This window comes from Capsicum annuum, chromosome 11 (genome assembly GCF_002878395.1).
Source record: "Capsicum annuum cultivar UCD-10X-F1 chromosome 11, UCD10Xv1.1, whole genome shotgun sequence".
NCBI lineage: Eukaryota > Viridiplantae > Streptophyta > Magnoliopsida > Solanales > Solanaceae > Capsicum > Capsicum annuum.
Window position 1 is genome coordinate 13648844 of NC_061121.1, and position 14374 is coordinate 13663217.

The 14374-nt window shown below is 30.9% G+C and overlaps 1 long non-coding RNA gene across 2 annotated transcripts; it reads right to left on the reverse strand.

The window, feature by feature from the left end:
• Positions 1–5683: 5683 nt before the first annotated feature.
• LOC107846975 lies at positions 5684–9281 on the reverse strand. Of its 2 annotated transcripts, XR_001667227.2 has the most exons (4): positions 9014–9281; positions 8675–8870; positions 7438–7523; positions 5684–5985 (listed from the first exon to the last, which is right to left on the reverse strand). It is a non-coding gene; the product is annotated as an uncharacterized LOC107846975 (long non-coding RNA). The 2 variants fall into 2 exon arrangements; XR_001667228.2 differs by lacking the exon at positions 7438–7523.
• Positions 9282–14374: the final 5093 nt, after the last annotated feature.

Below are 14374 nucleotides of genomic sequence, written 5' to 3' on the forward strand. Positions count from 1 at the left end.
ACCATCTCGAGGTGGGAAAAAGTATTTTATAACTTTTATTGACGGTTGCACTAGATATTGTTATGTCTATTTGCTAAATAGTAAGAATGAAGTAATAGATGGATTTAAGCAATATAAAATAGAAGTTGAAAATCAGTGGAGAAAAAGATCAAAACGATAAGAAGTGATAGGGGCGGAGAATATGAATCTCTTTTTGCAGAAATATGTGTAGAGAATGGAATTGTCCATTAAACTACGACCTCATTATCACCTCAATCTAATGGAATTGCAGAAAGTAAAAACCAAACCTTGAAATAAATGATGAATGTCTTACTAATAAGTTCAGGTTTACTGTAAAAGTTGTGGGGGGAGGCTATCCTTACAGCTAACGGAATTCTCAATAGAGTTTCCTATAGTAAGACACAATCAATTCCATATAAAAATGGAAAGGAATAAAGCTCAATTTAAAATATTTCAAAGTGTGGGAGTGTCTAGAAAAAGTCCTAGTTCCTATGCCTAAAAGGGTGAAAATAGGACCTAAGATAGTGGACTGTGTATTTATAGGATATGCTAAAAGTAGTAAAGCATGTCGATTTTTAGATCATAAATCTGAACATATGGATATCCATGAAAATACAGTAATTGAATCAGATAATGCTGAATTCTTTGAACACAATTATCTTTATAAAACAAGACATGAACAGTCTAGTGGAAGGTCTAAACGACCTCGAAATGAACCAAGTGAGGATGTACATAATGATGAGAATCTAAGATATAGTACACGTCAAAGAACATCAACTTTTTTGGATAATATTTTGTAACATTTCACTTAGAAAATAAGCCTCAAACATTTAAAGAAGCGATGGCATCTTCAGACTCATCCTTTTGGAAAGAGACAGACAATAGTGAGATTGATTCAATCATAAGAAACCATACATGGGAGTTGGTTGATCTTCCTCTAGAAAATAAACCTGTAGGTTCTAAATGGATCTTCAAAAGGAAAATAAAAGCTGATGGTACTATTGACAAATACAAGGCAAGATTTTTAGTAAAAGGCTTTAAACAAAAAGAAGTCCTTGATTAATTTGATGAGGATAACATCAATTCAGCTATTAATTGCCTTGATGGCAGTATATGGTCTTTAAATCCATCAAATGGATGTAAAAACTACATTCCTAAATGGAGAATTGGAGGAAGAAATTTACATGGAACAACCTGAGGGTTTGTAGCTCTAGGAAAATAAAATAAGGTATGTAAACTTGTTAAGTCACTTTGTGAACTAAAACAAGCACCTAAACAGTAGCATGCGATTTTTGACTAAACCATGTTGGCAAATGGGTTTAAGATAAATGAATGTGATAAATGTGCTTACATTAAAAACACTCCAAATCACCAGGTCATTATTTGTTTGTACGTAGATGATATGTTGATCATCAGTAGAGATATTTCTGACATAAATTCTATGAAATGAATGCCTGAAAGCAAGTTAGATATGAAAGACCATGGAGTTATGAAAAGGGTTGGCATTGTCACATCTCATTACATTGAAAAGGTACTTGGCAAATTCAAGTATTTGGAATTCGGTATTGCCAAGAATCCATTGGATGTGAGCTTCGCACTTCAAAAGAATGAGGGTGAAAGTGACTCACAGTTGGAATATGCAAGAGTGTTGGGAAGTCTAATGTATATCATGAATTTTACACAGCCAGAATAGCATGTGCTATTAGTAATTTGAGTCGGTAGATGAGTAATCCTAATAAAACTCATTGGATCGCAATGAAAAGATTTTTGGGGTATCTTAAATACACTCAAGACTATGCTTTGTATATAGTAAATACCCAAATGTACTTGAAAGATATAGTGATGCAAATTGGATCACCGGATCGAATGAAGTAAAATCCAAGAGTGGATACGTATTTACTATAGGTGGAGGAGCAGTCTCTTTAAAATCATCCAAACAAACATGTATTACTTGCTCAACAATGGAATTAGAATTTATCATATTAGATAAAGTCGGTGAAGAAGAAGAATGACTCCAAAATTTCTTAGAAGATATTCCTTATTGGCCCAAACCAGTGGCACCAGTATGTATATACTATGATAGCCAAGTGGCAATAGGTAGGGCAGGGAGCATGATGTACAACGGTAAATATCATCACATAAGACGGAGACATAATACCATTAAAGAACTTCTCTCTAGTGGAATTATCACTATTGACTATGTGAAGTCAAAGGATAATGTGTTAGATCGACTTACGAAAGGCCTATCTAGAGAAAAAGCTGAGAGAACATCCAAGGGAATGGATTTAAGGTCTAGGAAAAGTCAGCATGGCGGTAACTCTACCTAGAAGACTGGAGATCCCAAGATCTAGGTTCAAGAAGATCAAACAAAGTTGTGTTTGACAGGTTCAGCATTGTCAATATGCCCAACCCATTCTCATGATATAGACAATGTTTAGTAAACAAAGATAAGACTTATGGTGTGAAGTCTTTTAATGATTATCTAAATTTAGCATATTTGACCAAATAGTTTAATCTATAGGATTGAACATTTAGAAATCACCTATGTGAGGGCAAAGTGGAAGCCAATTCAAGGAGAATGTTAGTAAAGGTCTATTCTCTAAGATCTCATAAGATCGGGATGTGTTCATGGCTAAAACAAACAAAACCATGAGAGCCGTAAATGGTAAAAGGCTGGTTGTGTGACCCGTGTTGTCTAGGTGTATATTAAAGCTTGATGGCTCAAAGATATCAAATCTATCGATTGACCAAGTGCATCTAATGCATGTTCACTATGGAAAGTTTAAAGGAAAACCCACTTATCTAGATGCAATTAGTTTTTGCTTGATGATCACATACCTGTCCGTAAAATTGTACATAAAAGTAGTCATTCCCCATTCATATGGGGGCTTGTTGGGTTCAAGATTAAAAGTGTGAATGGAAAATGGAGGAAACCAAGTGGAGGAAAAAATTGAGATAACACTCAAAATGGAAAGTGTACTAAAAAATGGGAAAGTCTACTAATTCTCCCATATTGGTGTGAGAATGAAACTTTCAAGTGTTTATATTAAGAAACACTTACTCCACATAGTAATTGAGGCAAGAACCAAGAGGTGCCTTGCGTCGTCATCATCATTGCTCGCTCGGCTCGGCTTCAGCTTCAAATTTGGAGTTGGATTTGGATTTGAATTTATCAAATAATCAACCGATGAGATTAATTTTTTAGATAAAACTTATTTGAAACGTAGGGAAAATCTAGTCCGAAATTCCAAAGGAAAAAATGTAATAGTTTTGTTCCTCCATTAACGTGCATGCATGCAGTGTAGAAACAACTGCAGCAATGCGAAATTCTACCTCGAAAGGGATGCAACCCTTCGAGTAAATGACACACTATTTCAAGAAAAGGTATGACTATTTGGATGGTTCTGGCTGTTTGGAAAAGACACACTATTTCGAAGGACAGAAATGACTTTTCAGAAAAGATTCACCTTTCTGAATAAACCATTGCCTCCTTTCGAAAGAGGCACTTCATGGCTATATAAACCTGCATTTTTCTATAGGTTTGGTACGAATTTTTCTGCACTTGAAAAACACGTATTGTCTTCAAAAATACTCCGTGTGATCATCCCCCGTTGAGTGAGTTTGAAGAGTATATGATATTTTGAGGTACCACTACTGTCATATTGTTAAGCCATTTTATCCTGAGAGAAAAATTCCGCAACCTCGGGTACTTAAGGTAAATTATTTCCTTAAGGACACTCCGTGAATTCGGAGGACTTGGATTTTTCTACTTCATCTATTTTTCTTTAAGAAACTTAAAATACGCTACTTTGAAAGATCATTTTGATCTTATGTTGAAGGTATTGGGAAACTTTATGAGTATTCTTGATTTATTCTTGAACTTGTTTTGAAGTAGTGTTGCTAAAATACAGACTTTGTGTACCCGAAAACAACACTTATTTCAAAACCATATGAAACTTATGCAAAAACACTCTCTTTTCAAAACTTTACACATGGTGGCCAATTCTTTCATTCAACACTTGCATTTCTTTCATTTATCACATGGAGCATTCGAAAAATAAAAAAAACACTCTCATTGAATCATAAAACAACGTCAATCCATAAATAGTTGTAAAACACTTAATCCAAAATTTTATAACACAATAGAACAACCCATAACATGTTAACATCATAGATTTCATCATGGGAGAGGAAACTTCGTAAATCACATTCATAAAAAAAATTTTGAAATTAATATCACATATGCACATGATTATATACTTTCATCGAAATGGGTTTATGATGCATTCTCTTCAACGGTTTCCAAAACTCATTACAAATACATACAAAATTATACTTAGAAAATCATAAAGAAGACATAATTTAGCCCATGATATTTAGAATCGTTCTACACACCTTTTGACAGAAAAAAATCAAAGAGAACATAGAGAAATTGGCCCTTGGAGATTAAAATCTTCAAACCCTAGGTAATTTCTCCTCATTTGCTTAATGAAAGATGATTTAGAGATTTGAGAAGTCAAATAACATATGCTGAGACCTAAATTTCGTCAATATATGATTAGGAACGGTTATAGGATGATAAAAGACATTATTGCCCTTAACATAACTCAAAACGGAATATTTTTGATACTCAGGAAAGGCTTGGTGGTGCCAAGCCAAAGAAAACCTCAAGTTTTGTGGTGCATGGCCAGATCAAACCTGAGGCCGTAAGCTTTGGCGATTGCTCTGCGGCATGGGGCCAATGAAGACCTTGGATAGGGTCCCACTCAAACACTCATAACTTTAGACTCCGAACTCGGATTGACAAACGGTAGGTGGCGTTAGAAAGAAAAATCAAATGGATTCAATTTGATATGTTATGGGCCACATAAAACCTCATATTGTAGGAGTAATGATCGCTGGAAGTTGACCTAAGAAAATCATCGACTAAAACTCAATCGGTAAGAAAGTGCTCAACTTAACATTGAGCTAGGAGATTTTAATGATGTATACTTATTTCCAAAGATGCTATCACACTAAATAATAATTATTCACACTTATTTCTAAGTAGTAAACACTGGGTTCAAGTCTCTATACGTAGGAAAGATGGTTCAAACTCAAGTCAAAGATATGGGGTGTTACACTTTTGAAGGTCCATTCATTTTGGTAGCCTACTTTCAATGAATAGGAAATTTGCATTCTTATGGATCTGTTAAAAGAAATTACTAAAAAATTACATAGGTGAAGAAAATCAATAATACATAGATAGAAAAAATATTGACACCTTTGATTTAAACAAAAGTAACACCAGTACAACAACAATAAATACTTACTCACACCGGGTATCAACAAAGATCAATAATAGAACAATGATCTCTACTTTCAGTATTTCTTAGATGAAGAATGATTCATAGTACTTCTAAAAAGGGAATTCTCATTTTATTGAATTGAAAGAATGAATTTTGGAACAAATAAATCTAATACAAACAAAGAATAGGAGCAGGTGCCTTTCCCAGTGCAAGACATCTAATCCCCAAAGGGAAAATGATGCCTATATAACCAAAATAGTATGATGTTGAACTATCACAACCCAAGACTACCTTCATAACACGATGCTTGGAACAACAAGTGATCTCAAGCTAACCCATGAACTGACATATTGTTGAGCAACTGATTTATAATATATTAAATAGTTAGTTCTGCTATGCGGAAATATAATCATGACAAAATCTGGGAAGAATTATAATACTAATGTAATTTACAATCTATAAAACTGAAGAGAGAACTGAAATTACATGACTGACTCTGATTGATATCTATAAAGCCTCTACTATACTGACATTAGATAGATAGGACATACCTTCAGCTACTATTAATCAATACATATGAGAAATAAAGTAAAGTACACGAGCAACATCTGACTAAAGTCCCCGAAATAGGAGAATTCATAACTTGTTGGCTGAAACTGCAACTGTCTGATCATGATGTGTGGACTACAACTGATACCTACATTATGAAATGATGTAGCCACACAGACGTATATGCGGATCAGTACTTTTGGAATGTACTTAGTAAGCGGGGGTGAATGCAACAAGTAAAATTGATTTTATATGAAATCTTAAAGAATTCATGTTAAGTGTAAGTAGACTCACAAGAGACTGAAATAGACTGAAAGATAAAATATTTTAAAACATGCATAACAAATATAATATGATAAGTTGGTGAATCGCTACACTTAGTTCCTTAAAACTTTACTTTTATAATATAAGTAGAACTGAAGCTGGAAAAGAGTAAAACATGGGTACTGTATGAATACTGGATTTGAAACTACGTGGTTGAAACTGTAATATCTGAGAATGCAAGACTAAGTGTATATATGTTATGTTACTAAGATAAATCTGAAATCTGAAAGACTAAAAGTTGTAAAACTAAGTATCTGAAAGTCTGTACACTTAGTAAAGCAAACCTGAATTGATAATTCACTGAATACTGACTGAGACTGTGGGAGCTATCATGTAACCGACATAAACCATGTGAGCTATCATGGAGTCTAACGTTTGAACCACATTGATGAGGGTTTTTCTATCCTTGCCATCGGAATAGAACTTGAATTGTAGTGATCACTAAACTAATGTCTCAAAGGACGAGGGTGTCATGCCTAATTGACAGGGGGCCCTAAAAATCTATGGTGATGTCGTAGGTCTGGAACTTAGGGACTAGTAATAACATCTCATGCCTAACTGATGGGGGAGATGCCATCGCTATGTTCACTCGGTGCTAAATTCTACTCCCAACTGAAATATACTAAAATACTAACTGGTGCATGTACTGATAATTAGTAACTAATAAGCTCAGGTTATGGTATTCTGAAAATAACAGTGCATACGGATTCTAAGGTAATTATTAACATTTAAGATGATAATGCTCAACATGATCATGGTGGTCTGAATATGATATTAAAATCATGGTCTGACTGACTTATTTCTTGAAAAGAATGGAAATCATATAAAACACATAGGTATCAAGTGTTCATAACCCACCAGCACTGAATGATCATAGAGTACAATGTTAAAGCTTAAAAAGTTGGGATTGAATCATGGTTCAAAAACTCAAAAGCATAGACATTTCATCAAACACCTGGGAATCATGAACTTAAACATGGGAATGTCTCAATCATAAGAGCATAGCATGACTACATGACTAAATCAATAATTGGGGATTCAACATGGAATTCACTTGAAATAGGACATGAGAAACTGAAATTCATAGCATGGAAAGGTCAAATCTTGCATGGGATTATACATAGGCTGAATTGAATTAACAACACCATGTAAACATGAAATTCAATCTTTCTTGAACACATAAAATACCATAATGATATAAAATTCATTCTTTAATTGAAAAAAGGGTTTTTGAGCTCCATGGGTGAAAGGGGACCATGGATGAACTCCCACATACCTTAAACCCTTAATCTTGGGAAGGAAGCACCATTCTTGAAGCTTTATTGAAGGTTCTTGAACTTGGAAACTTGAATTCTTGATTTCCTTGGAGAAAAAGAATTGAATTTGTTCTTGGGGGATGAGTAGGGTTTTATTGAGAGGAAAATTAGAGAAGATGGGCAAAATAATGCCCTAACTAGTGCCCAAATCGTGTTATGAACGATTGGGTTGAATAATGGTATTATTTGAAGTTATATTTTAAAAGTGCTATTTGAAGATCGAAATTATATGTCTGAAGAAAAATTATTGGGGAGTTTAAGTTTCGTGTTTTGTAAAAGAACAATTAGGCTATAATCAGAAATGAACTAGCAGATGAACATAAAAATTATATTAAGCATATTTAAGTCAAACATTATTGTTTATATATCGAATATTGAATATCTTTCTCGAAATTCATAAGTTGCCTCTGTCGACAGTTATGGAACAATATATTATATTATAAATAATTTTCAAATATTTTTAATTTTTGATAATATACAAAAATAATTATTTTAAAATATTTATTTATGCATACATGAATTCTAATATGATAAAAAAATTCTTTAGTTGAATTTCTTTATAATGGTATTGGTGTCATTCGGTCGAATAATTATTGACTTCTATAGTCAAATGTTATTAAAGACAACTCATTTTTTTTAAAAAAAAAATTAATTGATATAATAAAATGTTGTTATAGAAAATAATTTTTATAGACGATTTGATTGTATCTCGTAAACTAATTGTTTAAAATTATCTAATTTATTGAAACCCTTAATCGGAGCCTTAAAGTAACTAGTAAAGTTGTTGTCATGTGATCAGGAGGTCACAGGTTCAAGCTTTGGAAACAACCTTTCGCAGAAATGCAAGATAACATTGTGTACAATACACCTTTATAGTTGGGCCCTTCCCTGATCCCTGTGCATAGCGGGAGCGGTAGTGCACCGGGTTGTCCTTTTTATTGAAACCCCTAATCATAATTTAGGCACAATTTTGAAGATGTATTTTCCTTTTATCATCTCTTTTTTTTTCGTGTGTGTGTGTTGTTTAATATCTAATATAACATTGATTTTTTTTAATTATTTTTTAGGTGTCGAATTTTTTTATATGTGCTTAAGTTTTAGGGATCGATAAAATTGAGTCTCAACAAGTTTAAACGAATCAAGTAATTCAGAAACTCATGAAAAAAATTAAAATAATATAAATAAACTATTAGTTACCTCTTTTGAGAATTTTGCGATAGCACTTCACCAACATGAGTTGTGACGTAGTGGTGGGATTGCGCACCTTTAACAAGAGGTCTTGAGTTAGAGTCATGTATATAGATGGAGAAAACCTTGTTGGAAGATCCATAGCCATAATAGTCATGCAGTGCGCAACCCAAATTACTCGAGGTTCAAATTCAAATATCGAACACTGAGTGATAAATCAAAAAGAAACAAAACTGATGGTACTTCAATCGTCTGAAATTTTCAAGCAATCATAGAAAAGATGAACTTCTTCAACCGAATCTACAAAAATCAAGTATGATAAATCATTCAATTAAATTTTCGCCATACCGGAGAAATGAAATGATCTAGGAGATCAACTTAGAATCTTCGCTTAGTCATGAGCGTTCTCGAGCAGACATATATAAAAAGGCGATTTCAACAAAGTATGATGAGTTGACTGACCATTCGCTGTCGAAGAATTGATTTTTTCACCGTATAAATTTATTATGACAATATCTCAGATCTTAGTCGCGACGCTCACCGGCTAATTGAATTGAATTGATAAAAGGAAAAAAACTGAATCAGGAAATAAAAATTGAATGATATATGAAATAATTTTTATTTAATTGATAATCATATAAAATAGATAAAAGGAAAAATTATTAAGGTCCCGCCCAAGGTTTTGCTAAAGTGGGACCTTATAGTTGATAACGATCTGGCGTTGTTGGAGATTGTTTTACAGAAAAAAGTTATTTGTCTGTGCACCATCACATAGTAATTTATTAAAATTAAGTATTTAATTTATTTTTATTTTATATATTTAGCATTCAAATTTCGACATACATATTAAAAACAAAATATTATTAATAAATATATTTAGCTAAATTATTATTCAATTGTTCTTAAATGAATAATTAATTATTATTCGGCTCATTGAGGTACAACAATAATTTGGTGAAACTGAAAAAAAAAAGCAATTAATATCTTTTTGATATTTTAAAATGACAAATATTATAGATAATTTTGTTTTACTAAAGTGACAAATACATACCAGACCCAATCCATTTATTTGTGTTCTTAGGGTTTTTAGTTTTTTCACACTTTAAAATACTTAATAAAAGTTAATTTTAATATTTTTTGTCTAATATATATTGATGATTCTGTCCAATTTTTATTTCTGATTGTGAATATAAATTTTGTATTTATAAAATGGAGATTTAATATTTTGTTATAATTTAATTTCTATACACTAATTTATATACCATAGAAGTAAAATGATGCACAAATGAATACATGATCTATTTGAAAGTTAGTTTTTAAAATTGAAAAAAAAAACAATAAACAATCAATTCATAAAAATCCTATAACAAAACACAGGATTTCTAGTATATACTATACTATTAACAATAAAAATATCATATAGGGAAGTGAAAATTCATGTTTGAGCACACTATTTCAGAAGTAAATATGATTTATGTCACTAAAGTTTAATTAAAATTCAGAGTGATTAATTTTAAAGTTCATTAGAAATACATAAAAATAAAAATTACAAATACCGGTGATGTTTAGGGAGTACACTAAAAGTAAATTTTTATTTCCATAATTTTAAGTTGAAAATTAAGAGATTTGATTTTAAGTTTTTTCTTAAAAATAGTCAATAAATTGATTTGATTTCATTAATAAGCTCCTCTGTGATGTCAGTGCATCATTGTTGAAATAATAAATGTGGCTTGTTGGAATTAAAAGCTTATTAATGAAATCAATTATATTTGTTGACTATTTATAAGAAAAAAATAAAAATTAAATTTATTTGTTGACCACTTAAAATTATGACAATGAAATTCAAGTCAATCACATTGTAATCCTCAAATTGTACCACCATTTATAATTTTAAGCTTCTTCTGATTCTAATAAGTTTTGAAATTAATTATTTTGAGCTCTAGTCAAACTTAGATGACATAAATCATTTTCACTTTTAAATTTTCTCTTTGGGCAATCTTTTAGACAATCTTTATTTACAATTCAAGAAGTATTTCAATTTATGTTTTATGTATTTCGTATTATGAATTTGTCTAACTCTCATTAATTAATTTAAAAATCAATTAAAAGGCATAACTTTTTTATTTATCAAGTTCATTTTGGTTTAGGGACGTAAAACGAGAGAGTTGGGCTAAAATTAAAATGATTAAGATTTAAGATGTACTCAATTAAAGATCAAATTGAATTTGATCAACTCAAAATTATTTTTAGGTTAAAATAGACAGGAGTGATTTGACGTAACAATTTTTTGTAAAAAATATCAAAAATTTCACATAAAAAATTTGTACTAACCTTAGTGATGCTTTTGTTTGTTGCATCTCTTGAACATGTGGTGTGAACGAGCGATAGTATTTAACTCCCCCAATCAATTCTCACCATTTATTTTTTTAAAATAATAGTACAAAAATACTGATAATTATATATCAAACTTTTACTAAGCTACAATGCTAAATTTGTGTCATTTAAGTTGTAAATATTACTTGCTAAGTCTATCGCCTAACAAAACTCAAGTAACCATCAAATAACACTATTTTAACAGAAAATTTGGCTGAGACTGGAAAGTAGATCTAAAAAACAGAGTGAAATTATGGTTGGTAAGAAATTCACCCAAGAAGGCTTATATTATTCATGTTAATGGACTAATGGTACATTATAATTAATACGGTCTTCATGTAATCACATCAGCATTAATTGTTAATTAAAAATATAAATGATAAATGAGTGAATCAATCATAGAAGAGTGGGAGAGTGATATACACAACAAAGGAAACCCATTGAGGGATCTAGATACACAAAGGATACCGAAGTCATTTCATATGTCATTCTTGATATTCATGACAAAAAGGTCTTGACAATAATATTTATTCGAGTAAAGACATAATTACCCCTAAAGTTGAACCCTTTTTAAAAAAAGATACTTGACCTTTGCTGTTGTCCTAACACCCCTAAACAATTTTAAATCGATATTAATACATCATTCTAAAGCCATCTAGCAGAGAGCGTGATTCTACTCTCTTAAAAGAACGTTCAGAATACAAAAAAGGATTTTAACTTTATTTTTACAAGTTTTTCCTTACAAAAATATTTTTTGATTTTTCTTATATATTTTTAGTTTGTTTTCTTATTCTTTTTCCTTTTCTTTCATTTTTCTTCTTCGTAAAATTCTTGTCATCTCTAATGGACTATCCACTTTCAATACCACATAATTTTCATTGATAACTCTACCCGCCTTTTTTACTAACACCACGTTTACTTTCTTTTATTTCAAGTTCTTATTTCAATTTTATTTTTTTTTATATTTTGAACGATTTTATAAAACCCAATATGTTTCAAGATGATTAGGAGTATTATTTTTACTAGTATTCGTATTCGCGTGATGCACGAATAATATTGAAGAATTTAATTATGTGATCTTATTAAAACGTCTATTAACTTAATCCAAATACTCAGGTGATGATTTTTTCATAAGCGTAAGATGACTTAATATCCTAGCTTAAAATAATTGCAAATTATTACATTACTTATTTGAATGTTATAAATTATATAGTATGTTCTTTAAATAAATTTCAATTGCTATAATGTTTTTCAATATAGTTTAGGGAAAAGTACGGAACTCAGCATGTATAGACCATTAATTATCACTCCCAACCTAACTTTGTATTAATTACGTGTTATAGCCAAACATCCATTTAATAGCCATATATGCGCTATCCCAATATATACGTATCTGACTCCTAATATCGCCCATTCGTGCCAATTTCTTCTTCCAGCTTTACTTTCGCTCTCTCTTTCTTGTTCTTTTTTTTCTTAATTATGTTTGCCCTAATATTTGTAAGCAATAGCTATCATTTTTTTCGTTTCAATGACTTATGGCGAGCTGCGTGCGAGCATACAATCATTTGAACAATAATCGCACACAGCTTGATTCATGTATTGATATGAGTAAGTAATTTGAGATTCATTAATAGTGAAGCTGGATAAAGAATTATTTGTATCAATGATGAAATTTGAAGGCAAGAGATATGGAATCGGAGTGTTGAATTTGAACTATTGGTGATTAGAAAAAGAAAGGCATCATGGGATTATGTGATTATGTGATAAGTGATTGATAGTGGGTCTAAGATTTGCATACCAAGTGTTTGATTGTACTTTTCTTCATCTTCTTCTTTCTATGTAATTTTTTTAGTATTCGTCGATATAATATAGTCTATGATTTTGTTGTATGAATTGTAGAGCATTGATAATTAGGTTTGAACTTTTAAAGTTTTGTATTAATTATTTTTTTCCTACCACGTTTTACACAATGATAATTTTGTATTCAACGTTTCATGCATTGATTCATATTCAATGTTTCATGCAGATATCTATTCATGAAACTTTCTAATTCAATACATCAGTTGGGATATAATCAGAAAAATAAATAATACACCAAGTAAAATGAGCATCTAACCTTCTGTAGCAAAAAATTCTTGTTCAATAATATGATCTAACCTTTGCAATGTTAGGCTCGTGAATTCCGAATAGTGCAGAATTGAACAAAGTAATCAATTAAAAGACAATAACAAAGACGATGATAACGATAAATTGAGAAAATAAAGGAGGCATAAATTTAACGTGGTTCGGTCAACTTGACCTACGTCCACAACCAAAAGGAGGAACAACTTTACTAAACACCAATGGAACAAAAGAGAGTCCAAAGACACAAAAGAGAGTATAAAATAGAGTAATTAAATACTCTTATACCCCAAATACCCAAGAGAATAACCTCACAAATATCACTCCAAAGAAAAGGTTCACTCAAAGTATTTCCCAACACAACTCTCTCACAAATATTCTCTACAAAGAGAAAACAAACACAACTAAATCTTATCAAATGTTGTTGTTCTTCTCAAAATGGTGTGTTATGAATGAGAAAGAAGGCTCCTATTTATAGAGATAAAATAGGCTTGTTGATGTCATCCATGATGTTAATGGAAAATGTAAATTTCAACATTTGCATGTGAATGAGGGAAATTTACAATAAAATCTTTGAAAGCAACTTTGTTTGACCAACAAATAATCTTTCAAAAGTCTTTGACAGACTTTTACCAAATGTGAACAAAAGAAAAAAACAAGGTCACATTACATGCAACATGACAGAAGAAGCTTCAAACATTCACAAGCATAGAAGATTTACTTATGCATGTGGTGTTTCTTGGTCTTTAGTGATAGTGAATGAATACATCACTTTTGAATTTTAATAAACCCTACAAATACGATAATGTTATGGATAAAAAGTCGTAACCACTTAATTTCATAAATGTAGGTAAATTAAAAATTTTAAATTTTATCTTAAATTTTTAAAAATCAAAAGTCAATTAAATATTTTTTAACAAATTAGATTTTACTGATATAGAGAACGTGCACCCCTTCTCACTTTCCTCTTCTTCAGCCACCTTTAATTTTTTTCCCTTTTTCTAGATTACTCCTTTAGATTAGATCGTGTAGTAATAATTTGGATAGATCTTTTTATCCCATTTAGTATGAACATAAAAATATTTTATCAATCTATCCAAAAAAAATATATATCAAATTTTAAAAATAAAAATCCAGAAAACGCAAACATTAGCTACATGTAAAATTCATTATTTGATAAATAAAAAAATAAAAAGATGTAATCTATAAACTTTG